The following is a 26,800-nucleotide window of genomic DNA, read 5'->3' as shown; positions in this document are numbered from 1 at the left end:
ACCTTTAATAAATTACGTAATTTGTGATCTCAACTAATCGTTTAAGTTTCTCCTTTTGTAATTACGTTTTGTGATCTCAACTAATCATTTAAGTTTCTCCTTTTGTAAGTAAGGTTTATAGCGCCTCCTTTACTCATATATTCATCTCTCGTAAAATGCCTAGTTCACATTTATTTTGGGCATAAGTTCTATGATCATAGTCATATTATGAGCGAGCGAGAGAGATATTGTCAGGGTTTTAGACGTGAGGGGAGGTGGAGCGAAGAGGACAAGAGGTGATGAGTTCGAATCTCAGAATTCCATTTGAGAACAGCAAGGCAATGGAGGCACTAGAGCAGCAACATCCCTATCCCAATCCGCAGGAACACGAGGAGCAGGCCGGCCAAAACAAACCGAAGTCCATGAAATTTGTGGGTGTGAAATGGATCAAAGAATGGGTGCCTCAAGAGACTGTTCTCAATAATGGGAAGTGTTATTTTTTGAAATGGGTAACAGAGGATACCTTGAAAACCCTGAAAGAGAAACAGCAAGAGAAGGAACCGGAGCCCAAAACACTTCCTCCAAGGGTTTTTCTTTGCAGCTATGAAGGTTGTGGGAAGACTTTTACAGATGCTGGAGCTCTAAGGAAGCATTCACATGTGCACAGAGAGAAGCAACATGTTTGTCATTATGAAGGATGTGGCAGGAAATTTTTAGATAGCTCCAAGCTGAAGAAGCATTTTCTCATCCATACGGGAGAAAATCATTTTACATGTCCACATGAAGGTTGTGGTAAGGCATTTTCTTTGGATTTTAACTTGCGTGCACATATGCGAACACATTCACAGGAGAACTATCATATTTGTCCATTCGAAGAATGTGGAAAAAGATATGCACATGAATACAAGTTAAAATCTCACATAAATTATGTTAGTGTCAGTCTTTACAGCCTTCCTCCAGTGATCAAACGTGCTCTTACAAAGTGATTTTAAGATGTCAAGGTCATATTTTGTCATTTCAGTGAGTTTTCAAGCAAAATTTGGTCACTAGGCATTAGGTCTAGGGTTTGATTTCACTCCTTCCAAAGTCGTCCAAATGACAGTCTATGTCACTATTCAGCTGATTCTACCATCACTCAAAGGGTTTCCATAATCATGTCAGGTTCCAATGGGTCATTTTACCCCTTTTTCATGCTTCAGTAGCGCCTAGCTATGGTCATTTCCCTTTCCTAGGGTTTTGAGGGCAATTTTTCTTGGACGGTCAAATCATCGGCAAAACTTGTATCCTAATGTTCACACACCTTCCCTTATCCTTAAAGTACCTCATCAAACACTTCCCATCACTAAGATCCCCCAAATTCCTCATTTTCGCACAAACCCTAGTTTCTTGTTACAACCTGGCAATTTTCTAGGTTGGGTCTGTGTTTTGCCTCTTTGGACCCCTTCCGCTCACTCAACCTTTAAAATTCCACTTTCCCCTGCTTCCTAACATCCCTCCCTACTTCCCAAAATTTCCTCAAGAATTTAGAAGCTCCCTATCCCCTTCATTTCGCTTCATTTCGACAAATCCCTTGTTCCACACATCGGGATAGGTTCTACTCCAATGATGTTTCTGAGCAATAAAAGATGAATTTTTGAGAACTGAGAGAGGTTTTTGTCCAAAACATTCCAAGGAAGAAAAAAATATTTCACTTTTTACACAGGTGTCATGGTTTTGGAGAAATGTCAAAAATACAATCGCCTTGGGAAAATTGATGCACCTCTGAAGTGACCTTGGGAAAATCAAATTTTCTCCTATCTCAGTTGGCGAAATGACTTTTTTGATGAGACAAATGATAACTAGACACAAATATCTTTCCAATGAGCTTTCATGAGCTCAATTTTGAGTTGAGGAAGGCATTCAGAAGTTCACTGTAACATCACTCTTCCTTTAGGCAGCCTCATTTGGCACATTTTGACCAATCTTGGGAGATGTGATTTTTGGCAGCGAAAATGAACTCCAAATTAAAAAATTCTAGTTGGGTTGGAAATTAGACTCAGATACCTTTCCAACGAGCTATCCTGCACCCAAGTTGAACACCAGGAAGGCCTCCAAAAGTCTTCCGGTAAAAGTGCGACGCACAGGTGGAGGAGCGCGGTGCACATAGAGAGCGTGACGCACTGGGAGGAATTGCCCAGTGTTAATTTGAACGGGCGCGATGCACATGGAGAGCGAGGCACACTGGTTTTTGCGCACAACACACTGGTACAAAACACCCAGAACATGCCAAATAACTTCCAAATTTTGGTGAAGCCTATCAAATTGAGAGTTAAGCCTTGTGACATCACCTACTCATCAAGTTTTTTCAAGGATGTGCTGTTTGTGAAGAGGTTGAATCTCACCCAAAACGCATAATGTCACCCATGAGAAAAATCAATAAGAATATGAAGGCTAAGGTTGTAAATTTGCGTTGATATTGCTAAGGCCCCAATCCACTCACTTATTCCCCTCACCTATCATTTGTTCCCCATCCTTCCTTGTCATTTTTCCTAAACCCCTACCCTAAGTCACCACCAAACCCTCTCCCTTTTACTCCATTGTTTGGTTAATGCAAAATCACCATAGGGCCAGCTTATTGGGCAAGAAAATATTTGGGAGAGGTATGCATGGTCAAAAAGTCGAAGAGTTAAAGATTTGGGGAAACATTTGAGTGTTTTCATAGTGTGCGGCGCACACACCAAAGAGCGCGGTGCGACGCACTCATGGTGCGCGACGCACACAGGACCCGCCCACTATGTAAACATAAAACTGGCACGGCACATACCCGGCGCGTGGTGCACAGAGATTGAACAGAAAATCTCTACCTCTGCCCTATAAAAACTCGAATTCCTTGCTCCAAATAAATTTGTAAAGCTGTGAAACACTTTGGATAGTGTTGGTGCGGTTGGATAAGGAGAGTGTAGTGCATCAATGAAAGCAAGATCGCCACTGAGGACCATGGATGGAACTGTTGTTGTATAGTGTCTTTTGAGGCTGTGAATGTTTGTAAAGTTATAAAACTTGATATAGGCAGTAGTTCTGACTGTGGCATTTTGAAGCTATGGTAGAACATTTGGCTTCCATCTTTGGTACTGAAAAGATAGAGTAAATTTCCCATTCTACTTTAAAATTGGGGCTTGCAGGCATGGAAACCATTATTCCCGAGTGCACACAAGGCCTAGCATTAGCCCTACTCTTCTTCTATCTAACATGTATCAGAGGCCAGATATCATTACACCAGGGGTTGATCTTCAGGGTCATGCTCTGGATCCTCGAAGGGTCCAGGAACATTTTGAGGATTTCTATGAAGACTTATCTCAGGAGCTTGAAGGCGAAATTGGGCAAGGTGACAAAGAGACAAAAGAGGTGAAAAGAGAAAGATCGGCTTCGAATCTTGGATGAGGCTTCCTTGGCTCAGTATGGCACCACATAGAGGAGCTCCAACCCAAATTTCAAAAACAATTGGGTCAATTTTGTGTTTTTGGAAACTTTTGTGCAAAAAACAGGGTTTTTCTCCCTGTGTGTCGCGTAAGGCGTGCGACGCTAAAATTTTAAAGCTCCAAATGAGGAACGGCTTCCATATTTAGATCCAACATCGAAAAATAAGTCTACTGGTGTTCGGGAAAGAAATTTTGACAAGTTTTGGGTCTCCTAAAGGTCAAAAAAACACCCAAAAATGGCCTCTCTGCCACTTTTTGGACACACAGAAAGTAGTCTTGGGAGAATGAATTTTTGGAGGGTCAAATGAGCTTCAAATTTAGAAATTCCTATTGGGTTGGAAAGTAGACAGGCCAAGATTTCCAGCAAACCCACTGGGGCACATTTTGGACACCTGAAAGTGCCCCAAAAGAGGCCCCAAAGTAGCGCAACGCACAGAGGAGATTTTTCCCAGTTTGCTCTCGTTTCACTAAATTTCGGGTCGCGACTTCTCCAAGTGGGGCCGGTCATCCACTCTTCGGTTTTTTGGCACCAAAGGCAGCTTTTAAAGATTTTTCTCTCTAAGTGGGCATCTATCCAAGTGGCGAAAGAATGCAAAGGGTCACCCCGCCCAAATGTCATGCTTGAGAGCGTTGTACCTGTAGCTGATGGTTGGCTCTCCATCTCCATTTCGGAATGATTTGAGTAACTTCCCAACCCCTGGGCATTCCATCTCTTCTATACACTTTCTATATATTGTAAGAAAGTTATTTGCAAGGGGTTGGCTGGCTTGTAACTTCTGGGAGACTGTGGGAAAGAAACTTTGCTTCTGCACTGTGTATTTTTTACAGAGAGTCAATGAAAGGCAGTGGCTCTGTTTCATGAGATTCTTGTGGTTGTGAGTGTAGCAAATGTGTTCTTATGTTCCATATGTATCTTGTTATGTTTCATAATTCATTTCATGTTTCATTTCAGTGAAATTTTCTAAGTGAGATTAGGTAGAATTCAATTTATATTGCTCTCCCTATGGGAAAATTCCATGTGCAGTGTTATTCTTCTGTTGAAAAGGATTCATGCGTCCATGACCTTTTCACTATCTTCGGCGATCTTCCATTCCGCTTCACTGTAAGTTAAAATTGCTGCGCTTCTCGCCTACCTTGCTTCACGGAATAATCTATGCCTTCATTCTCATTTCTCTATTCTTTGCTAAGCGCCAGTCCCATATACATCTCAGAAGTTCAGTCACTTTCAAAAATCTTTTCCAAAATCCTTTTTCACTTACTAGCCTAAGGTAAACATCGTGTTGTAAGTCATCTCAGATAATTTTGTATATCCATTTATTGAGTGTCACTCAGAGAGAGCCCTCTTCTGCTCTTGTAGGGCTAGCTACGAGACTGAGCGTGGTTTGTGGTTACCCTAATTTTTTCCTTCCTTCAGCCTAGGGCAGATTTAGACGATAACATAGTGGCGACCATACTGGGGAGGAAAATGGTTTGCTTGAAGATTGTTTTTCCCCAGTACATCTATCAAGCTCAGATCTGATGGTTGATGGTGAACAACGATCAGACATAAGAAGACGGCTGAAATCATTCACCTGGCGACTCCATTCACTGAAGAATCCAACAATCGATGCTTCATGGTGACTCCACTGGAGGTCTAACTTCTTCTCTGCGAAAATGGAAGGATCTTACACAAAGTTCGGGTATCCAAAGTGGAATGGTATTCAGGTTCTACTCCGCTTTCTTGTAAATTACTTCTTCGTTGTTCTTGAAGCTGCCCTAAAAGTTTTTCAGAAACTGTTGTATGATAAAGGTGATCAAAATATTCACTCGATCTATTCAAAAAGTGTAAATAGTGAGTTTCCCTTGGATCCTGGCCTCCTTACTTTTCCTACATCTTATGATGATTCTCTGCAAAGTGATGAGCCTAAAGAAAACAAAACTGATCCCATAGCTCTTGTACATATCCCTACAGCTGTTATAATCCCAGATAGGTATAAACCTCTTGTTTTACCTTCTGTTCTTCATGTTTTCCCCAAAAATTATGATCTATACTTGCCAAGATTTGACAGTGGATGTAAGAATGTCAATGCTAAGAAACATGTGCAGAATGTTGAGAATTTTCTAGACCTTTTTGAAATTGATGAAGAAGATATTAGTATAAGGCTTTTTGCTCTTTCCTTGCAAGGCAAAGTCAAGAGTTGGTTCAAAGCCCTGCCAGATGTAAGCATCACAGATTCACAGCAGTTCATCAAAGTTTTTCTTGACAGGTGGAGGATCGGACAGAACCTTTTCCTTATCGTAGAAGAGTATAATCAGCTGAAAAGACTGCCAGGGGAGACAGTACAACAATTTTCAGCCAGATTTAATCAATTTTATTATTCAATGCTGGTTGATATAAGACCCCTCCTGGATCTGCTCTCTTGCACTACCCGGGTGCCCTTGATTCGGAAATGGAGTTTCAGCTGAGAGAAAAGAATGTCGCAACACTTGAAGAGATGCATAACAATGCAGTAAATGTAGAGGCTCATTTTCTGATCAGAAGGGCAAGGTTGAAAGAAGAAGAGATGAAAAACATGGATCTAGAGAAAACTACACCTTCAGAGGAAAAGCTTGACATTTTGGTGAGTGCAGTAGAAGAGACGGTGAGAAAAATGACTGCAAAAGATGAAAATGGCATTCATGAACAAGTGGCTGATCCAAATCATTTTGTTTCTTATCTCAGTAGTCATAAGGATTGTTTTGTAGATCATATTAGAGAAGAAAGAATTGTTGATATGACATGTATGCTTGATGACATGTTTTATACTGATGATTTTCCTCAGTTTGATCAGTATGATGATGATGATTATGCTCTCCAAACAAAAGCTAATCTTGTAGACAAATCATCAACCAGTTTATGGGATGAGGAAGTTCGCTTATAGCAGCTCGAGTACAATGATCAACTGAGGCATATCAGCTATGGAAACGATGAGGAAAGTGCAGTAGATTTTGAAGTAAGTGAAGGATCTTTGCTTTTGTGCTTTGATTCATGTCAATTCATCAGAGATAATTTTCATGCAATCAGACATCAGGTATTGACAAATATTCATTTGGATCCTCTTGAGGGAGATGAAAACTTTGTTCCATACTTCTTATATTCAGAGTTCCAGCCCCCAAATTCCATTAATAGTTAGGTTGCACATGAAGACGTAGAAGCTGGCATATATGATCAAACGATACAAGAAGATTCCTTACTTCTCTGTTTTGAATCATTTCAGTTTTTGCGGGGTAAATTGTATAGTAAATCTTCAAATGAAAAGCTTGTAGGAAATCAACAATCTCTCAGTTTTAATGTTGAAGATGAGACAGATGACAAAATTTTTGAGCAGGTCGTTAATAAGAAATCTTCCCTTGAAATGATTGATGAAATCATTTTGGATACAGAACCAGATTTGCAGCCACCAAACACAATTCAAGGTTAGATTACAGATGAAGGTGAGGCAGCCGAAATACACGATTTAATGATGCAAGAGGATTATGTACCCTTATGTTACGAAGCATTTCGGTTTATAAGGCAGCATCTTCGTAATATCTCTAAAGAAAAGGATGAAAGTCCGGTGAACTTCTTTATAGATCAGCAGGTTGAAGAATTCCATATGGCTGGAAATGATGAAAGAAGAAGTTTTGTTTCAGATCTGGTGGAAATAAAAGATGATATGCAAGAAAATGATGTTCCAATCTCAGAAAATGATGATGATAAACCCGATCGAGAAACAGATTATGATCGAGAAACATACCTAACTGCCCTCATCTCATCAAAACACAGCCTTCCTAACGAGGTAATTTAGTCAATTCATGAACAGCAAGAGGATATCTTTGTTCAAGTAGGTGAAAAAGTTTCTCTGGATGAATTTATGATAGAGGACAGAAAGGTCATGCTTGAGTTTCATGAAACATTTGAAGTTTCTTTTCTTATGATTAATGAATGTAACGAGAATCTGGTTATCATATCATATGAGGATAACCTACATGATGTTCAGACTACCGAAGATCTGACCATTCAGGATGCCATTTCAGATTCTTCTTCCTATGTTTCATGTTTTGAAGTGTTCTTTGAAGAGGAAATCTATTCATCCAATTGTTCAGAATTTTTTGAGGACCAGGAACATACTCTTATTGAAGTACAGTGTGAAGAAAGATCAGTATCAAAGGAGAAAGACACCTTTCTCTTTCAGCAGGAGGTCAATCTTCATGTTTTTCATGATCCAATGGCAAATCTGTTGCAGTTAGCCATGAAGGTGATTATTGCAGTATTCGGTGATGAAGGAGATCAGGGTCAATTAGTTTTTTGGATGCCCAGTTACAAGTATCTATTGTTGACTAGAAGATCTATTCAGGAGAATCAATCAAGGAGGCATCTACTTGATTGGTTACATTGGAAGACACATTACACATGGTTGTACATATTGCATTAGTACGCAGGTTGTTGTCATCTTGATTTGAAACCCTCGAATCTTGATGGACTGTTGCCATTGAACAAGCTTTGTAAATACTTTTTTTAGTTAAGTCAGTCATGAGTCATTTCCTTTTGCATAGAGTCAAGTTTTTCAGTCATTTCAGTTTCCATTGAGTCAATTTGAGTCAAGTTTCAGTCAATAAATTGATTCATGTTGGTTTGTCGGAATAATGGACCCCATAGCCCAATGGACGAAGGCATTGTCTGCTCACCCAAAGATCTGTAGTTCTTGGCACCTCCAAGGAGATGCCATCCCTATAGGAGCCAATTTTAGTGTCAGTCTTTGCAGCCTTCCTCCAGTGATCAAACATGCTCTTACAAAGTGATTTTAAGATGTCAAGGTCAAATTTTGTCATTTTAGTGAATTTTCAAGCAAAATTTGGTCACTAGGCATTAGGTCTAGGGTTTGATTTCACTAGATACAAAGAGATTAACAGTGAGCTATCATGAGCTCAATTTTGAGTTGAGGAACGCATTCAAAAGTTGACTGTAACAGCACTCTGCCTTTAGGCAGCCTCATTTGGCACATTTTTACCAGTCTTGGGAGATTTGATTTTTGACAAGGCAAATGAACTCCAAATTGAAAAATTCCAATTGTGTTGGAAAGTAGACTCAAAGACCTTTCCAACGATCTATCCTGCACCTAATTGGGACACCCAAAAAAACTCCAAAAGTCTTCCGGAAAAGGCACGACGCACAGGTGGAGGAGCGCGACGCACATAGAGAGCACAGCGCACTGGGAGGAATTGCCCAGTGTTAATTTGAATGGGCGCGACGCACATGGAGAGAGTGGCACATTGGGTTTTGTGCGTGGCATACAGGGAAAAAATCCACATAACGTGCCAAATCACTTCCAAATTTTGATGAAGCCTATCAAATTGAGAGGTAAGCCTTGTGACATCACCTGCTCATCAAGTTTTGTCAAGGATATGGTGTTTGTGAAGAGGTTGAATCTCACCCAAAACGCATAATGTCACCCATGAGAAAAATCAATAAGAATACGAAGGCTGAGGTTGTAAATTTGCGTTGATATTGCCAAGGCCCCACTCCACTCACTTATTCCCCTCACCTATCATTTGTTCCCCATCCTTCCTTGTCATTTTTCCTAAACCCCTGCCCTAAGTCACCACCAAACCCTCTCCCTTTTACTCCATTGTTTGGTTAATGAAAAATCACCATAGGGCCAGCTTATTGGGCAAGCAAAGATTTGGGAGAGGTATGCATGGTCAAAAAGTCGAAGAGTTAAAGATTTGGGGAAACATTTGAGTGTTTTCATAGTGCGCAGCACACACAGGACCCGCCCACTGTGTAAACATAACACTGGCGCGGCGCATACCCGGCGCGCGGCGCACTGGGCTGCCTGCGCGGCGCACAGAGCTGGAACAGAAAATCTCTGCCTCTGCCCTATAAAAACTCGAATTCCTTGCTCCAAATAAATTTGTAAAGCTGTGAAACACTTTGGACAGTGTTGGTGCGGTTGGATAAGGAGAGTGTAGTGCATTTTGTTGAGTTTATCAATGAAAGCAAAATCGCCACTGAGGACCGTGGATGGAACTGCTGCTGTACAGTGTCTTTTGAGGCTGTGAATGTTTGTAAAGTTATAAAACTTGATATAGGCAGCAGTTCTAACTGTGGCATTTTGAAGCTATGGTAGAACATTTGGCTTCCATCTTTGGTACTGAAAAAGATAGAGTAAATTGCCCATTCTACTTTAAAATTGGGGCTTGCAGGCATGGAAACCGTTATTCCCGAGTGCACACAAGGCCTAGCATCAGCCCTACTCTTCTTCTATCTAACATGTATCAGAGGCCAGATATCATTACACCAGGGGTTGATCTTCAGGGTCATGCTCTGGATCATTGAAGCGTCCAAGAACATTTTGAGGATTTCTATGAAGACTTATCTCAGGAGCTTGAAGGCGAAATTGGGCAAGCTGACAAAGAGACAAGAGAGGCGAAAAGAGAAAGATCAGCTTCGAATCTTGGTTGAGGCTTCCTTGGCTCGGCATGGAGCCCCATAGAGGACCTCCAGCCCAAATTTCAAAAAAATTTGGGACAATTTTGTGTTTTTGGAAATTTTTGTGTAAAAAACAGCGTTTTTCTCCCTGTGCGTCGCGCAAGGTGCGCGACGCTAAAATTCTAAAGCTCCAAATGAGGAACGGATTGCATATTTGGATTCAGCATCAAAAAATACGTCTACTGGTGTCTGGGAAAGAAATTTTGACAAGTTTTGGGTCTCCTAAAGGTCAAAAAACACCCGAAAATGGTCTCTTTGCCACTTTTTGGACACATAGAAAGCAGTCTTGGGAGAATAAATTCTAGTTGGGTTGGAAAGTAGACAAGCAAATATTTCCAACAAGCCCACGTGGGCACATTTTGGACACCTGAAAATACCCCAAAACAGGCCCCAAAGTAGCGCGATCCACAGAGAAAAGTGCGCAGCGCACAGAGGAGATTTTGCCCAGTTTGCTCCCGTTTTGCGAAATTTCGGGTTGCAACTTCTCCAAGTGGGCCGGGTAATCCAGTATTCGGTTTTTTGGCACCAAAGGCGGCTTTGAAAGATTTTTCTCTCCAGGTGGGCATCTATCCAAGTGTCGAAAGAATGAAAAGGGTCACCCCAGCCAAATGTCATGCTTGAGAGCACTGTACCTGTAGCTGATGGTTGTCTCTCCATCTCCATTTCAGAATGATTTGAGTAAGTTCCCAACCCCTGGGCATTACATCTCTTCTATACACTTTCTATATATTGTAAGCATGTTATTTGCAAAGGGTTAGCTGGCTTGTAACTTCTGGGAGACCGTGGGAAAGAAACTTTGTTTCTGCACTGTGTATTTTTGACAGAGAGTCAATGAAAGGCAACGGCTCTGTTTCATGAGATTCTTGTGGTTGTGAGTATAGCAAATGTGTTCTTATGTTCCATATGTATCCTGTTATGTTTCATAATTCATTTCATGTTTCATTTCAGTGAAATTTTCTAAGTGAGATTAGGTAGAATTCAATTTATATTGCTCTACCTGTGGGAAACCTTCATGTGCAGTGCTATTATTCTATTGAAAAGGATTCATGCGTCCATGCCCTTTTCACTATCTTCAGCGATCTTTCCATTCCGCATCACCTTAAGTTAAAATTTCTGCGCTTCCCACCTACCTTGCCTCACGAAATAATCTGTGCCTTCATTCTCATTTCTCTGTTCTTTGCTGAGCACCAGTCCCATATACATCTCAGAAGTTCAGTTAGTTTCAAAAATATTTTCCAAAATCCTTTTTCACTTACTAGCGTAAGGTAAACATTGTATTGTAAGTCATCTCAGACCATTTTGCATATCCATTTGCTGAGTGTGACTCGGAGAGAGCCCTCTCCTACCCTCGTAGGGCTAGCTACGAGACTGAGCATGGTTTGTGGTTACCCTAATTTTTTCCTTCCTTCAGCCTAGGGCAGATTTAGGTGATAACATAGTGGCGACCATATTGGGGAGTAAAATGGTTTTCTTGAAGATTGTTTTTCCCCGGTACATCTATCAAGCTCAGATCTGATGGTTGATGGTGAACAACGATCAGACATAAGAAGACGACTGAAATCATTCACCTGGTGACTCCATTCACTGAAGAATCCAACAATCGGTGCTTCATGGTGACTCCACTAGAGGTCTAACTTCTTCTCTGCGAAAATGGAAGGATCTTACACAAAGTTCGGGTATCCAAAGTGGAATGGTATTCAGGTTCTACTCTGCTTTCTTGTAAATTACTTCTTCGTTGTTCTTGAAGCTGCCCTAAAAGTTTTTCAGAACTTGTTGTATGATAAAGGTGATCAAAATATTCACTCGATCTATTCAAAAAGTGTAAATAGTGAGTTTCCCTTGGATCTTGGCCTCCGTACTTTTCCTACATATTATGATGATTCTCTGCAAAGTGATGAGCCTAAAGAAAACAAAACTGATCCCATAGCTCTTGTACATATCCCTACAGCTGTTATAATCCCAGATAGGTATAAACCTCTTGTTTTACCTTCTGTTCTTCATGTTCTCTCCAAAAATTATGATCTATACTTGCCAAGATTTGACGGTTAATGTAAGAATGTCAATGCTGAGCAACATGTGTAGAATGTTGAGACTTTTCTAGACCTTTTTGAAATTGATGAAGGAGATGTCAGTATAAGGCTTTTTGCTCTTTCTTTGCAAGGCAAAGGCAAGAGTTGGTTCAAAGCCCTGTCGGATGCAAGCATCACAGATTTACAACAGTTCATCAAAGTTTTTCTTGATAGGTGGAGGATCGCACAGAACCTTTTCCTTATCGTAGAAGAGTATAATCAGCTGAAAAGACTGCCAGGGGAGACAGTACAACAATTTTCAGCTAGATTTAATCAATTTTATTATTCAATGCCGATTGATATAAGACCCCCTCCTTGATCTGCTCTCTTGCACTACCCGGGTGCCTTTGATCTAGAAATGGAATTTCAGCTGAGAGAAAAGAATGTCACAACACATTAAGAGATGCAGAACAATGCAGTAAATGTAGAGGCTCATTTGCTGATCAGAAGGGCAAGGTTGAAAGAAGAAGAGATGAAAAACATGGATCTAGAGAAAACTACACCTTCAGAGGAAAGGCTTGACATTTTGGTGAGTGCAGTAGACGAGATGGTGAGAAAAATGACTGCAAAAGATAAAAGTGGCATTCATGAACAAGTGGCTGATCCAAAACATTTTGTTTCTTATCTCAGTAGTCATAAGGATTGTTTTGTAGATAATATTGGAGAAGAAAGACCTGTTGATACGACATGTATGCTTGATGACATGTTTTATACTGACGATTTGCATCAGTTTGATCAGTATGATGATGATGATTATGCTCTCCAAACAGAAGCTAATCTTGCAGACAAATCAACAGGCAGTTTATGGGATGAGGAAGTTCGCTTACAGTAGCTCGGGTACAGTGATCAACCGAGGCATATCAGCTACGGAAACGATGAGGAAAGTGCAATAGATTTTGAAGTAAGTGAAGGATCTTTTCCTTTGTGCTTTGATTCATGTCAGTTCATCAGAGATAATTTTCATGCAATCAGACATTAGCTATCAAAAAATATTGATTTGGATCCTCTTGAGGGAGATGAAAACTTTGTTCCAGACTTCTTATATTCAGAGTTCCAGCCCCCAAATGCCATTAATAGTTAAGTTGCACATGAAGACTTAGAAGCTGGCATATATGATCAAACGATACAAGAAGATTCCTTACTTCTCTGTTTTGAATCATTTCAGTTTTTGCAGGGTAAATTGCATAGTAAATCTTCAAATGAAAAGCCTGTAGGAAATCAAAAATCTCTCAGTTTTAATGTTGAAGATGAGACAGATGGCGAAATTTTTGAGGAGGTCGTTAATAAGAAATCTTCCCTTGAAATGATTGATGAAATAATTTTGGATACAGAACCAGATTTGCAACCACCAAACACAATTCAAGGTCAGATTACAGATGAAGGTGAGGTAGCCGAAATACATGATTTAATGATGCAAGAGGATTCTGTACCTTTTTGTTATGAAGCATTTCAGTTTATAAGGCAGAATCTTCATAATATGTCTAAAGAAAAGGATGACAGTCCAGTGAACTGCTTTATAGATCAGCAGGTTGAAGAATTCCATATGGTTGGAAATGATGAAAGAAGAAGTTTTGTTTTAGATCTGGTGGAAATAAAGGATGATATACATGAAAATGATGTTCCAATCTCAGAAAATGATGATGATAAACCAGATTGAGAAACAGATTGTGATGAGGAAAACCATGTTGTTCTGGATCTCATAGAAGAGAATTGCATTGTTGAGGCCGCCTCAAATGAAGAAGAAAGAGTTACAGACGTAACTGCCCTCATCTCATCAGAACACAACCTTCCTAACAAGGTAATTCAGTATATTCATGAACAACAAGAGGATATCTTTGTTCAAGTAAGTGAAAAAGTTTATCTGGATGAATTTATGATAGAGGACAGAAAGGTCATGCTTGAGTTTCACGAAGCATTTGAAGTTTATTTTCTTATGATTAATGAATGTAACGAGAATCTGGCTATCATACCATATGAAGATAACATGCAAGATGTTCAAACTACCGAAGATCCGACCATTCAGGATGCCATTTCAGATTCTTCTTCCTATGTTTCATGTTTTGAAGTGTTTTTTGAAGAGGAAATTTGCTCATCCAATTGTTCAGAATTTTTTGAGGACCAGGAACATACTCTTATTGAAGTACAGTGTGAAGAAAGATCAGTATCAAATAAGAAAGACACCTTGCTCTTTCAGCAGGAGGTCAATCTTCATGTTTTTCATGATCCAATGGCAAATCTGTTGCAGTCAGCCGTGAAGGTGATTATTGCAGCATTCGGTGATGAAGGAGATCAGGGTCAATTAGTTTTTTGGATGCCCAGTTACAAGTATCTATTGTTGACTAGAAGATCTGATCAGGAGAGTCAATCAAGGAGGCATCTACTTGATTGGTTACATTGGAAGACACATTACACATTATTGTACATATTGCATTAGTACGCAGGTGGTTGTCATCTTGATTTGAAACCCTCAAATCTTGATGGACTGCTGCCATTGAACAAGCTTTGTAAATACTTGTTTTAGTTAAGTCAGTCATGAGTCATTTCCTTTTGCATAGAGTCAAGTTTTTTAGTAATTTCAGTTCGCATTGAGTCAAGTTTCAGTCAATAAATTGAGTCATGTTGGCTTGTCGGAATAATGGACCCCATAGCCCAATGGACGAAGGCACTGTCTACTCACCCAAAGATCTGCAGTTCTTGGCACCTCCAAGGAGCTACCATCCCTATTGGAGCCAATGTTAGTTTCAGTCTTTACAACCTTCCTCCAGTGATCAAACATGCCCTTACAAAGTGATTTTAAGATGTCAAGGTCAAATTTTGTCATTTTAGTGAGTTTTCAAGCAAAATTTGGTCATTAGGCATTAGGTCTAGGGTTTGATTTCACTCCTTCCAAAGTCGTCCAAATGATGGTCTATGTCACTATTCAGCTGATTCTACCATCACTCAGAGGGTTTCCATCATCATGTGAGGTTCCAATGGGTCATTTTACCCCTTTTTCATGCTTCAGTAGCGCCTAGCTACGGTCGTTTCCCTCTCCTAGGGTTTTGACGGTAATTTTTCTTGGATGGTCAAATCATCGCCAAAACTTGTATCCTGATGTTCATACACCTTCCCTTATCCTTAAAGTACCTCATCAAACACTTCCCATCACTAAGATCCCCCAAATTCCTCATTTTCGCACAAACCCTAGTTTCTTGCTACAACGTGGCAGTTTTCAAGGTTGGGCCTATGTTTTTCCTTTTTGGACCCCTTCCCCTCACTCAACCTTTGAAATTCCACTTTCCCCTGCTTCCTAACATCCCTCCCTACTACCCAAAATTTCCTCAAGAATTTATAAGCTCCCTATCCCCTTCATTTCGCTTCATTTCGAAAAATCCCTTGTTCCACACATCGGGATAGGTTCTACTCCAATGATGCTTCTGAGAAATAAAAGATGAATTTTTCAAAACTGAGAGATTTTTTGTCCAAAACATGCCAAGGAAGAAAAACCTCTTTCACTTTTTACATAGGTTTCATGGTTTCGGAGAAATGTCAAAAATACAATCGCCTCGGGAAAATAGATGCACCTCCGAAGTGACTTTGGGAAAGTCAAATCTTCTCCTAGCTCAGCTGGCCAAATGACTTTTTTGATGTGCCAAATGATAACTAGACAGAAATATCTTTACAATGAGCTATCATGAGCTCAATTTGGAGTTGAGGAAGGCATTCAGAAGTTGACTGTAACAGCACTCTGCCTTTAGGCAGCCTCATTTGGCACATTTTGACCAGTCTTGGGAGATTTGACCTTTTATATGGAAAATGAACTCTAAATTGAAAAATTCTAGTTGGGTTGGAAGGTAGACTCCAAGAACTTTCCAACGAGCTATCCTGCACACAATTTGGACACCAGGAACGCCTCCAAACGTCTTCTAGAAAAAGCACAATGCACAGGTGGAGGAGGGCGACGCACTGGGAGGAATTGCCTAGTGTTAATTTGAACGGGCGCAACGCACATGGAGAGCGCGGCGCACTGGGTTTTGCGCGCGGCATACAGGGAAAAAATGCCCAGAACATGCCAAATCACTTCCAAATTTTGGTGAAGCCTATCAAATTGAGAGGTAAGCCTTCTGACATCACTTGCTCATCAAGTTTTGTCAAGGATATGGTGTTTGTGAAGAGGTTGAATCTCACCCAAAACGCATAATGTCACCCATGAGAAAAATCAATAAGAATACGAAGGCTGAGGTTGTAAATTTGCGTTGATATTTCCAAGGCCCCACTCCACTCACTTATTCCCCTCACCTATCATTTGTTCCCCATCCTTCCTTGTCATTTTTCCTAAACCCCTACCCTAAGTCACCACCAAACCCTCTCCCTTTTACTCCATTGTTTGGTTAATGCAAAATCACCATAGGGCCAGCTTATTGGGCAAGAAAAGATTTGGGAGAGGTATGCATAGTCAAAAAGTCGAAGAGTTAAAGATTTGGGGAAACATTTGAGTGTTTTCATAGTGCGCAGCGCACCCACCAAAGAGCGCGGCGCACACAGGACCCGCCCACTGTGTAAACATAACACTGGCACGGCGCACAGAGCTGGAACAGAAAATCTCTGCCTCTGTCCTATAAAAACTCTAATTCCTTGCTCCAAATAAATTTGTAAAGCTGTGAAACACTTTGGACAGTGTTGGTGCGGTTGGATAAGGAGAGTGTAGTGCATCAATGAAAGCAAAATCGCCACTGAGGACCGTGGATGGAACTGCTGTTGTACAGTGTCTTTTGAGGCTGTGAATGTTTGTAAAGTTATAAAACTTGATATAGGCAGCAGTTCTGACTGTGGCATTTTGAAGCTATGGTAGAACATTTGGCTTCCATCTTTGGTACTGAAAAAGATAGAGTAAATTGCCCATTCTACTTTAAAATTGGGGCTTGCAGGCATGGAAACCGTTATTCCCGAGTGCACACAAGGCCTAGCATCAGCCCTACTCTTCTTCTATCTAACATGTATCAAAGGCCAGATATCATTACACCAGGGGTTGATCTTCAGGGTCATGCTCTGGATCCTCGAAGGGTCCAGGAACATTTTGAGGATTTCTATGAAGACTTATCTCAAGAGCTTGAAGGCGAAATTGGGCAAGGTGACAAAGAGACAAAAGAGGCGAAAAGAGCAAGATCGGCTTCGAATCTTGGCTGAGGCTTCCTTGGCTCAACATGGCACCCCATAGAGGACCTCCAGCCCAAATTTCAAAAAAAATTGGGACAATTTTGTGTTTTTGGAAATTTTTGTGCAAAAAATAGGGTTTTTCTCCCTCTACGTCTCGCAAGGCACGCAACGGTAAAATTCTAAAGCTCCAAATGAGGAACAGATTGCATATTTGGATTCAACATTGAAAAATACGTCTACTGGTGTTCGGGAAAGAAATTTTGACAAGTTTTGGGTCTCCTAAAGGTCAAAAAACACACAAAAATGGCCTCTCTGCCACTTTTTGGAGACACAGAAAGCAGTCTTGGGAGAATGAAGTTTGGTAGGGGAAAATGAGCTTGAAATTTAGAAACTCCAGTTGGGTTGGAAAGTAGACAGGCCAAGCTTTCCAACAAGCCCACTTGGGCACATTTTGGACACCTTCAATTGCCCCAAAACGTGCCCCAAAGTAGTGCGACGCACAGTTTGCTCCCGTTTCGCGAAATTTTGCATCGCGACTTCTCCATGTGGGCCCGATCATCCACTCTTTGGTTTTTTGGCACCAAAGGTGGCTTTTAAATATTTTTCTCTCCAAGTGAGCATCTATCCAAGTGGCGAAAGAATGCAAAGGGTCACCCCACCCAAATGTCATGCTTGGGAGCGTTGTACCTGTAGCTGATGATTGGCTCTCCATCTCCATTTCGGAATGATTTGAGTAACTTCCCAACCCCTCGGTGTTCCATCTCTTCTGTACACTTTCTATATATTGTAAGCAGGTTATTTGCAAAGGGTTGGTTGGCTTGTAACTTCTGGGAGACTGTGGGAAAGAAACTTTGTTTCTGCACTGTGTATTTTTACAGAGAGTCAATGAAAGGCAACGGCTCTGTTTCATGAGATTGTGGTTGTGAGTGTAGAAAATGTGTTCTTATGTTCCATATGCATCTTGTTATGTTTCATAATTCATTTCATGTTTCATTTCAGTGAAATTTTCTAAGTGAGATTAGGTAGAATTCAATTTATATTGCTCTGCCTGTGGGAAAATTTCATGTGCAATGTTATTCTTTTGTTGAAAAGGATTCATGCATCCATGCCCTTTTCACTATCTTTGGCTATCTTTCCATTCCCCGTCACCTTAAGTTAAAATTTCTGCGCTTCCCGTCTACCTTGCCTCACGGAATAATCTGTGCCTTCATTCTCATTTCTCTGTTCTTTGCTAAGCGCCAGTCCCATATACATCTCAGAAGTTCAGTCACTTTCAAAAATCTTTTCCAAAATCCTTTTTCACTTAGTAGCCTAAGTTAAACATCGTATTGTAAGTCATCTCAGACCATTTTCCATATCCATTTGCTGAGTGTGACTCGGAGAGAGCCCTCTCTTGCTCTCGTAGGGCTAGCTACGAGACTGAGCATGGTTTGTGGTTACCCTAATTTTTGCCTTCCTTCAGCCTAGGGCAGATTTAGGCAATGACAAAGTCTACACATGAGAAGAATTTGGGAAATGCGATGAAGCTCCCCCCTCAGACAGAAAGGAAGTTTCCTCATCCAAAAGCTCCGACTTCACTGTATGGCTCTATCCCTTTGGATCGTTCATTTTCATGTCCTTGCGAGGGTTATTAAAAGTGCTACATACATGAGTATAAGTTATATCTTCATCATAGAAGAGAACATGCAGGTTATGCTATCGAAGAAAATGGAAGATATGGAAGTGATAGTGAAGACAAAATGGACCAAGGAAGTGACCGAGATGGAAATGGTAGGAATACTGGCATAATGACAGGTTTTGGGTGAGGGATACTTTGGGTTAATTCAAAGACATCTTCTGCAACAAATCTTCATAGAAAGTTTTTGAATGCAACAGTTGTTGCTTTAAATATGAAAACCAATTCCAGAGCAATTGTGGAACCAAAAGAGCCTCGGAAGGGACATCCTCGAGAAGATAGTGAAGAGATGGGGCCATGGGATAGAAACAAATGATGATGATGACAATGACGACGATGACGATGAAGAAGAAACAGAGGATGACATGGACTAGGTAATTAATGTAGGTGTAGATAATTGTTATAGGCAAGAATCAAGTCGTGTAAAACAAATTTTCTTTTGCAAGTGAATACACATTTTGAAATGTCATACAAGAAAGATGTGAGAAATAAGTATCTTGAAGGAATAGGTAATAATTAATGTGTCAACTTTTGTTGATCAAGGGGATCATCAAATAGGACAACTATGAAGAGAAGATCATTTATGCATTTTATCAGGTGTGCATGGATTTGACTGTTAAAAGTCGATCAGATTTTCTTATCTGGCATACTTAATAACATTAAATCCTGTACACAAGTTTCCCTCCACATAACAAATACTCTCGAATCCCTTGTGTATACAACTGTCAGGGTTCCTCGAGACCAGTGTGATGCTCGATCAAGGGCTTCCATGAGTTTCTCTGGAATCAACGGCTCACAAAAGATGTAGTAGTTAGAGGAACTACCCTCCTCCTCTATCGACACTACTCCCGAGCCAGTGTGCATTTTCCAATATGGAGGTTTAGCTCTGCAAATCAAGTTAGGGTTTCGGTGCTCAAGGGCTTTCCCCACTGTGCAGATAACCATGTAGGCTGTAATTTCACCAAAATACTCCGTTGTAAGTTTCCCTATTCTCAGATATTGTTCAACCCTCCAAATTTTCCTTTTATGCTATTGTTCATTGTTAATGTATTTACAAGCAGGTTGTAGGTATTTCCGTCGCTCAGACTTATTGGGGAATTTTCTTTTGAGATTCTTCTAATTTTCTTGCTAAAACCCCAGGTGATTTCCTTCCACTCGGGACAAACATTTCTACATTTTCTTTTGTTAAAGTCTGTGGTCAGGTTGAGGGTGCTCGCTCCTTGTCCATGTTGGAGATGTTGATGCAATCTCCACACAGGTAACCCTGCAACCTTACTCAGGTTTGACAGTATATTTGTTTTTCTCATTTCCTATATATTTTTGGGGAATTTTTGTTTGAGATTCTTCTAATTTTCTTGTTAAAACCCTAGGTGATTTCCTCCCACTCTGGACAAACATTTCTACGTTTTCTTTTGTTAAATTTTGTGGTAAAAAGGTTGAGGGTGCTCACTCCTTGTCCATGCTGGAGATGTTGATGCAATCTCCACACAGGTAACCCTCCAACCTTACTCAGGTTTGACAGTATATCTGTTTTTCTCATTTCCTATATATTTTCTGGAAATAATTCTAAGCAGAAGGTTGTGCAGGTGTGCAACCTCGTTAAGACAACAATGGGTTCCTTACAAGTGATTTGTATGCCACTATTTTTTTCGAAAATTATAACCTTACTTGGGCAACGAATCTAAATATTCTCCTTTGATTTCGAAGACACCTCTCGAGGGAAAGTTGGGGTTTATTTTCCTCTTGGCACCACGAGACAATGTCTATTTGGCTTATGGTTCGACTCCCAAGATTTCCAGGTGCAATCATCTTGCCCTGACTGGGGTTTCTCTTATTGGAAACTCGCAACATCCAGCTAGCTTGAGCTTAGCTTTATCACTTCCGTCAGCTACATTTACCCATTTGTTGCATGGGAAACTACATTTCAAGGAACCTAGAACTCCAGGTGTCCTCTGTTGTAGTAGAACATAAAATAAAACTGTAACCCATAACCACATCTTTATTTAATGTATTGAATGAAATTATGGTTTTTTTTCTTGCAATACTTGTCCTTCATAACAATGAAATTATGGTTTGGAGGTCTTATACATGCTTCTTATTACCTACTGATATCTGAAATAAGGTGACATTCTGTTTTAAAGTTAGCATTAGTCAAATTTCTTTGGATTTTGTGATATTTGGGTTTCATATCTAATTTTATAGATAATTCTTTGGTTGACCTTGCAGAACAGGCTTATATTTTACCCAAGATTTTCGACATGTCCCTTGAAATTTTAATTTGGGCCCCATGATCTGTTTTATGCCAGTGAGTCGAAGGCTTTAGATTGCTTTGCCACATATTCATTCATGATTAAACACTATACCACTAGTTCTAAGAATCTTGTGGTTACTATCACCACAATAAATGTATATTGTATTTTAGAGGAGACAAGAATTGTATATTTCCCATTGGGACACTCCAAAAAAAGTTTGATGCACCCTATTTTTCTAACACCTCTAGTCTACTTTATGACCTTAATTTCCATTCCATGTTCATCCATGTGGATGCACTTTATGATGTACTAGGACAACCTAATGTCCTTGTCAACTCCCTCTCATCTTCCTTATCATGTTTTCTATTTCTTGTTTATCCAACAAGAAATTGGGAGATGAATGCCATCAAGGTAGAAAATCAAGGGGTTTTCAAGTCATTTATTTAGGGTTCCCGCTAGCATAGTCCCACCATATGATCCACCCAATCCCTAAATTGGGGTCTAGTTCTATTTCAATTAATTATTAGATGATCATGGTGGGCCATAATTCCAAGTTAAATGTTATGACTCTTCATAAGATATTATTGGAAATACTTGAGGAGACACCTCTTTGGCTAAAGGGTTAAGGATTTTGACTACAATATCGAACCATTAGCCATATCCTCAACATATCGAACCAACAACAAAGAAGACAACTGAGGTGAAGCATGGACATCCTCTCTTGCCCACGTTGTTCAGGATATATATCCATCTATGAATGCCTCTACACTCCACCAAGATGGATACACGTTGCCTCACTGTCCAACAAGATGGATACACGTTGTCCCTGCACTATGCCTCTGATTGCCAAAATTGCAAAATTGGGATTTTCCATGTCTGAAAATGCAAAATTGGGAATTATAGCACTCAAGGGTAGCATTGTCTGTTGGATTATTTTAGACTTGCACCCAAATTACGCACAAACATCTTAAGGTAATCCTCATGAATAGAAAAATTTAATAGTAATCCTCATTAATTAATAAGGTTACCTTAACTATTGATAAAGACACTAAATGATTAAACAACCACACACATTATATCACTATAGATAAGGGTATTTTAAAACATTTTTTTAAGGCCAAATTGATATTTTGTCTTAAAATTCTAAATTATTATTTTAATTGTTCTAATTTAAAAGCTAGAACTACTTTAATTGTCGTAAGATAGAAATTAAGACAATTCGTTCGATTAACTTATAAATTAAGATAATTCGTTCAAAGAGTAGCGGCAAAATTATGAAAAAGAATAGGGAAGTAAACATAATGAGGGTTGGAGATAGGTAATTGTTACAAACAGGTCAAACGAGGAGTGGGAGGTTGACTAGTCGACTCTTCTGACAAAAGAATTTTTGCATTGTTTACCCCCTTGAATTACACGGTCAGGTCCAACCTCACCTCCTATTGCAGGGGTTTTTATAGGCCCAGCCTCACCTCCTCTTGCAGGGGTTTTGATAGGGCTAGCCTCACCTCCATTTTCAAGGGTTTTTACTCTCTTCGTCATGCATATGGACTCTACCAATGCATCTAACAAATTACGAAACGTAAGCTTCTACGGAGCTGGTGCCAGGAACAAGATCATAAACTTGGAGGCATAGGAACTCCAGGGGATGAATGCAATGAATGTGGAGATGTGTTGTTACCTCATGGATGCATAACGTTTCATGCTAGCGACCCTCCTCTAGCAGTTCGAGAGCCTACAGCTAGGGCCAGATTTATGCGAGAAAATTGCGAGTGATGTGATAAGATGTTGTGGCCCTCTATTGCCCAAGGCTTAAGAAACTCTGGATGTTAGGGTTGGGGGACATGGATGGGGTTGTTATCAGGGCACTTGTCAAGCATTGTAGCAATATTTTAGAGCTTAGATCCTTTGATTGGATGAATGTTGATGAGACAACGCTAGAAAATGCAACATCTCTTCAAATTTTGTCTGTGATAGGTTCTCAAAACATCAAGTGGACAATGGATTCGCAACTCTGGGTTAGTCTTCCAAAATTGGTCACGGTGGATGTATTGCACAGGGATATAACCCTAGATGTGACTTTCAGGTCGTTTCTTTTGGAGAGCTTAAAGGTTCTGTGCGCATTGAATTATGGAGAGCAGTCAGTGCACTTGCGATGTTTGTGGTGATTGATGATGAGACTGTAATTGTTGATCATGTTAGGGCAAAAGTTGCAATGCATGAAGGCAGTATTGGGTTCCATTGGATCTTGTAAGGTCACATTGAGAGGGGTACAACCAGAAGAAACAAAGATACATTGTTGTTTACATGACTTTCTCAATATTACTTGTTCATAAGTGATCCTCTTAAACCAAAATTCCCAATTTATAGGTCAGTAGGTCTCTTTTTGCCTTGCAGTACATTGCCCTTTGCATAAATTTCTCAATCTTACTTGTTCATAAGTGATCCTGTGAAACCAACATTCCCAATTTATAGGTCAGTCGGTCTTGTTTTGCCTTGCATTCTGCACAACTTTCTCAATTTAATTTTCCATGGATGATTCTGTGAAATCAATCATCGCTATTAGCTGCACTTGTTAGTTGTGTGCAGTTGGAGAGTCAGTTTGCTTCAACACTTCTCCAATTACATGTTGAAAGGCTCAATCAGGCTGTCCACAAGTGAATTTTATGTGTTCTTCTATGGGCCATAGCAAATTTATTAGTCAATGTAGATGTTGCTAAAGCGATCAATGCATATGTTGCCAAAGTGGTTGCTATGAAAGGGGCATTAGAATTTTCATAGTCTTTTGTTAGGTCCCCTAATAGATGGGTTGTTGAGGAGGCTATGGGGGACTGTCAAACCTGTCTATAGGAGAAGAGCACAAGGTGTTGACTATTCTCTTTGTTTATATTTTCATCTAAAAACTAAAAATTAAAAAGTGAATCTTTATTTTCCCCTTTATCAATCACCATGCCTTCATTGTGCATGTTGGTGGTGTTGCCTACTCATTGTATGCATTGGAAGTGAAATGTAAATTATAGTTGTCATTATTGATTGGCAAAACTATGATGTTTGACTAAATACTACATTTTTCTATCATCAAAATAATAACAAGTTTTCTTCCTCCTTTCCAAATAACCCATGAAGCTCATGTTTTTTTTCTTTCGCTCAGGGTGCTATTGCAAAGACAAGTGGCATAAGGAAATTGGTGGATCTTGTATTCAAATGGCCTTCTGGTAGGAAAAGGGTTATGGTGAGCTACAAACTTTGATTTCCAGAACTTGACACATAAAACTCTGAAACTAACAATGATTTGTATCTTTAAGAGTTCTCTTTTATGATAATAGAGCTGTGGTAAATCATTATAGCAGATAGATAAATATTTTCTTTTATCTCTACTTCACACAAAAAGTGTGCAATTAAACCTCATAGTCTCGAATGATGTCTTGATGGAAGATGTATTTTCTCTACTTTTGTTTGAGAAACAAATATTACTTACTTTGTATAAGATTCAATCTCTAAATAGATTTTGAAGAGAACACTCTTTGCAGAATGTGCCTATCATTACTCCTTTCAGGTTTTGAATCATTAAGGATTGGAGTAGTAAAAAATAGGAGCACGGAAAAAAAGAGGAAGAAAAACCTAGGTAATGCAAGGAGAGAGTTAGCAGCTGGGGAATCGGTCGCACAAGGGTGGCAACCTAGTCTTACTGAGACAACATAAGGAGGGATACAACAAAGCATATATATATATATATATATATATATATATATATATATATATATATTATATATATATATATATATATATATATATATATATATATATATATATATCTATATATATATATATGTATATATGTATATATGTATATATATGTATATGTATATATATACATATACATATACATACATATATATATATATATATCTATCTATATATATATATATATATATATATATATATATATATATATATATATATATATATATATATATATACAGATATATATATATATATATATATATATATATATATATATATATATATATATATATATATATAGATACTGCCACAGGTTAGTGTCGGAATATATATATATATATATATATATATATATATATATGTATGTATATATATATATATTCCGACACTAACCTGTGGCAGTATATATATATATATACTACCATAGGTTAGTGTCAGAAACCTATAGAAAATTTAGGGCAATAAACTCTCTCTGTTATTGTTGTCTTTGCATGTTGCTGTAGGCAAGGATTTTAGCAAAAGGTTTGTAACTAGTTCCCTTGCTGTTGCATATCTTGTTCCATTTTCACATCGAATTTCCTTGCTATGGTACTAGATCCCTTGCGGTCATGCTATTTTCATAACGAATTTCCTTACTGCTGTACCGAATCCTTTCTTATTGCATATCTGTTACTATTTGCATAACCGATTGTGTGGGGTTAATTAACCCTATGCTACAATCTTTTACTGTTTTCATATCGGATTGTGTGGGGGTAGATAACTCCTGGCCTCAACAAATAGGATGCACCAAGAAAATTTCCATGCACAGGTATGTGCAAGGCTTCACAACATAGAAAGAATCATTCCAAACCATCCATGTCAAAACAGAAAGAGCTATGCCCACAAAAGCATAGCCCCCATAGGTAACGAGCTCTAAAATTTGAAGTGCATATAATGAAAAATTTAATAGCCAACCGAGGACTGAATACTCAATGCTTCAGGACTGAACTTCCCAAGTGGACCTGTCGTGAGGTCACAGAGGACTACATAAGTTCCAAAAATGCCAGAAAGGGAATATATAAGTTCAGAGAATTTATATTGTAGATATCATAGATAGGTGTCTAGTGTGTGAGGACACCTGGGATCTACTCAGCTAACTTGTCCAGTGCTTCTATCCCTTGCTCATATTATGTGCCACTTACCCCAATTTTTTCCCCATATGCACTTAATTTATCATTAACAAACCTCATAAAGTGCATGGTTCAATGGATTGGTGTTGTGTTCTATGGTGGTCTTTGTATGTCAGGCTGTGTACCGAGGTCTTTCTGTAGCATAGATTGTAAAGAAACATGGAATTCTTAAACGGGTTGTTGTAAAGGAACATGGAATTCTTAAATGGGCTGAATTAAAGGGATAGACTGAACTGTAAACTAGTACTGGTCTCGTGGTGGGGATAGAAAACCCAAGTAAACTTAGGGTGCAGACAATATCTTTGGAATCCCTGTTTCCTAGAGGGTGGAGACATTGATCTTTGGAATCCCTGTTTCTTAGAGGGTGGAGACACTGATCTTTGGAATCCCAGTTGCCCAAAGGGTCAAGACATTGATCTCTGGAGCCCCTTTCTGATTAAAGGGTGTAGACATTTATCTCTGGAGTCCCTTACTGATTAATTTCTTGGGAGAATACATCTCTGGAGTCCCTCAAAAACAATTGGGTGGAGGTGATTGCCTTTGGAATCCCGTTTAAGGTCTAAAAAGCTGTACAGGCTGGAGGCAGTATAAACCTTTGGAATGCCTGGTTTGGTCCCAAGCTCGGGGGTGGCAGCTACATTATTCACAGACTGTCAAAGGATGGGAGGAGAACTAGGGACATTATGCTCATGGAATCAAACACCTTAAGATCAAGGTCATGTTAAGACAAGTACTCTGCTATTGGGGGGTGGTTAAATTTGTATACTGGTAACTTGACAGAATTTAACTTCTATTTTGGGTGATCTGGTAATGCTTATATTATGTGTTTAT

General features: G+C 39.4%; 1 pseudogene; it reads left to right on the top strand.

Annotated features, from left to right (window-relative positions):
- The first annotated feature begins 254 nt into the window (after window positions 1–254).
- LOC149201865 (zinc finger transcription factor YY1-like) lies at window positions 255–19,181 on the top strand (annotated as a pseudogene).
- The last annotated feature ends 7,619 nt before the right edge of the window (window positions 19,182–26,800 follow it).

Source organism: Pinus tabuliformis, chromosome 2_1 (genome assembly GCF_031772625.1).
Source record: "Pinus tabuliformis cultivar Carrire ecotype Pingquan chromosome 2_1, CPIR1, whole genome shotgun sequence".
Taxonomy (NCBI): domain Eukaryota; kingdom Viridiplantae; phylum Streptophyta; class Pinopsida; order Pinales; family Pinaceae; genus Pinus; species Pinus tabuliformis.
The sequence above is the reverse complement of the archived record's forward strand: the minus strand, read 5'-3'. Positions and strand labels throughout refer to the sequence as shown.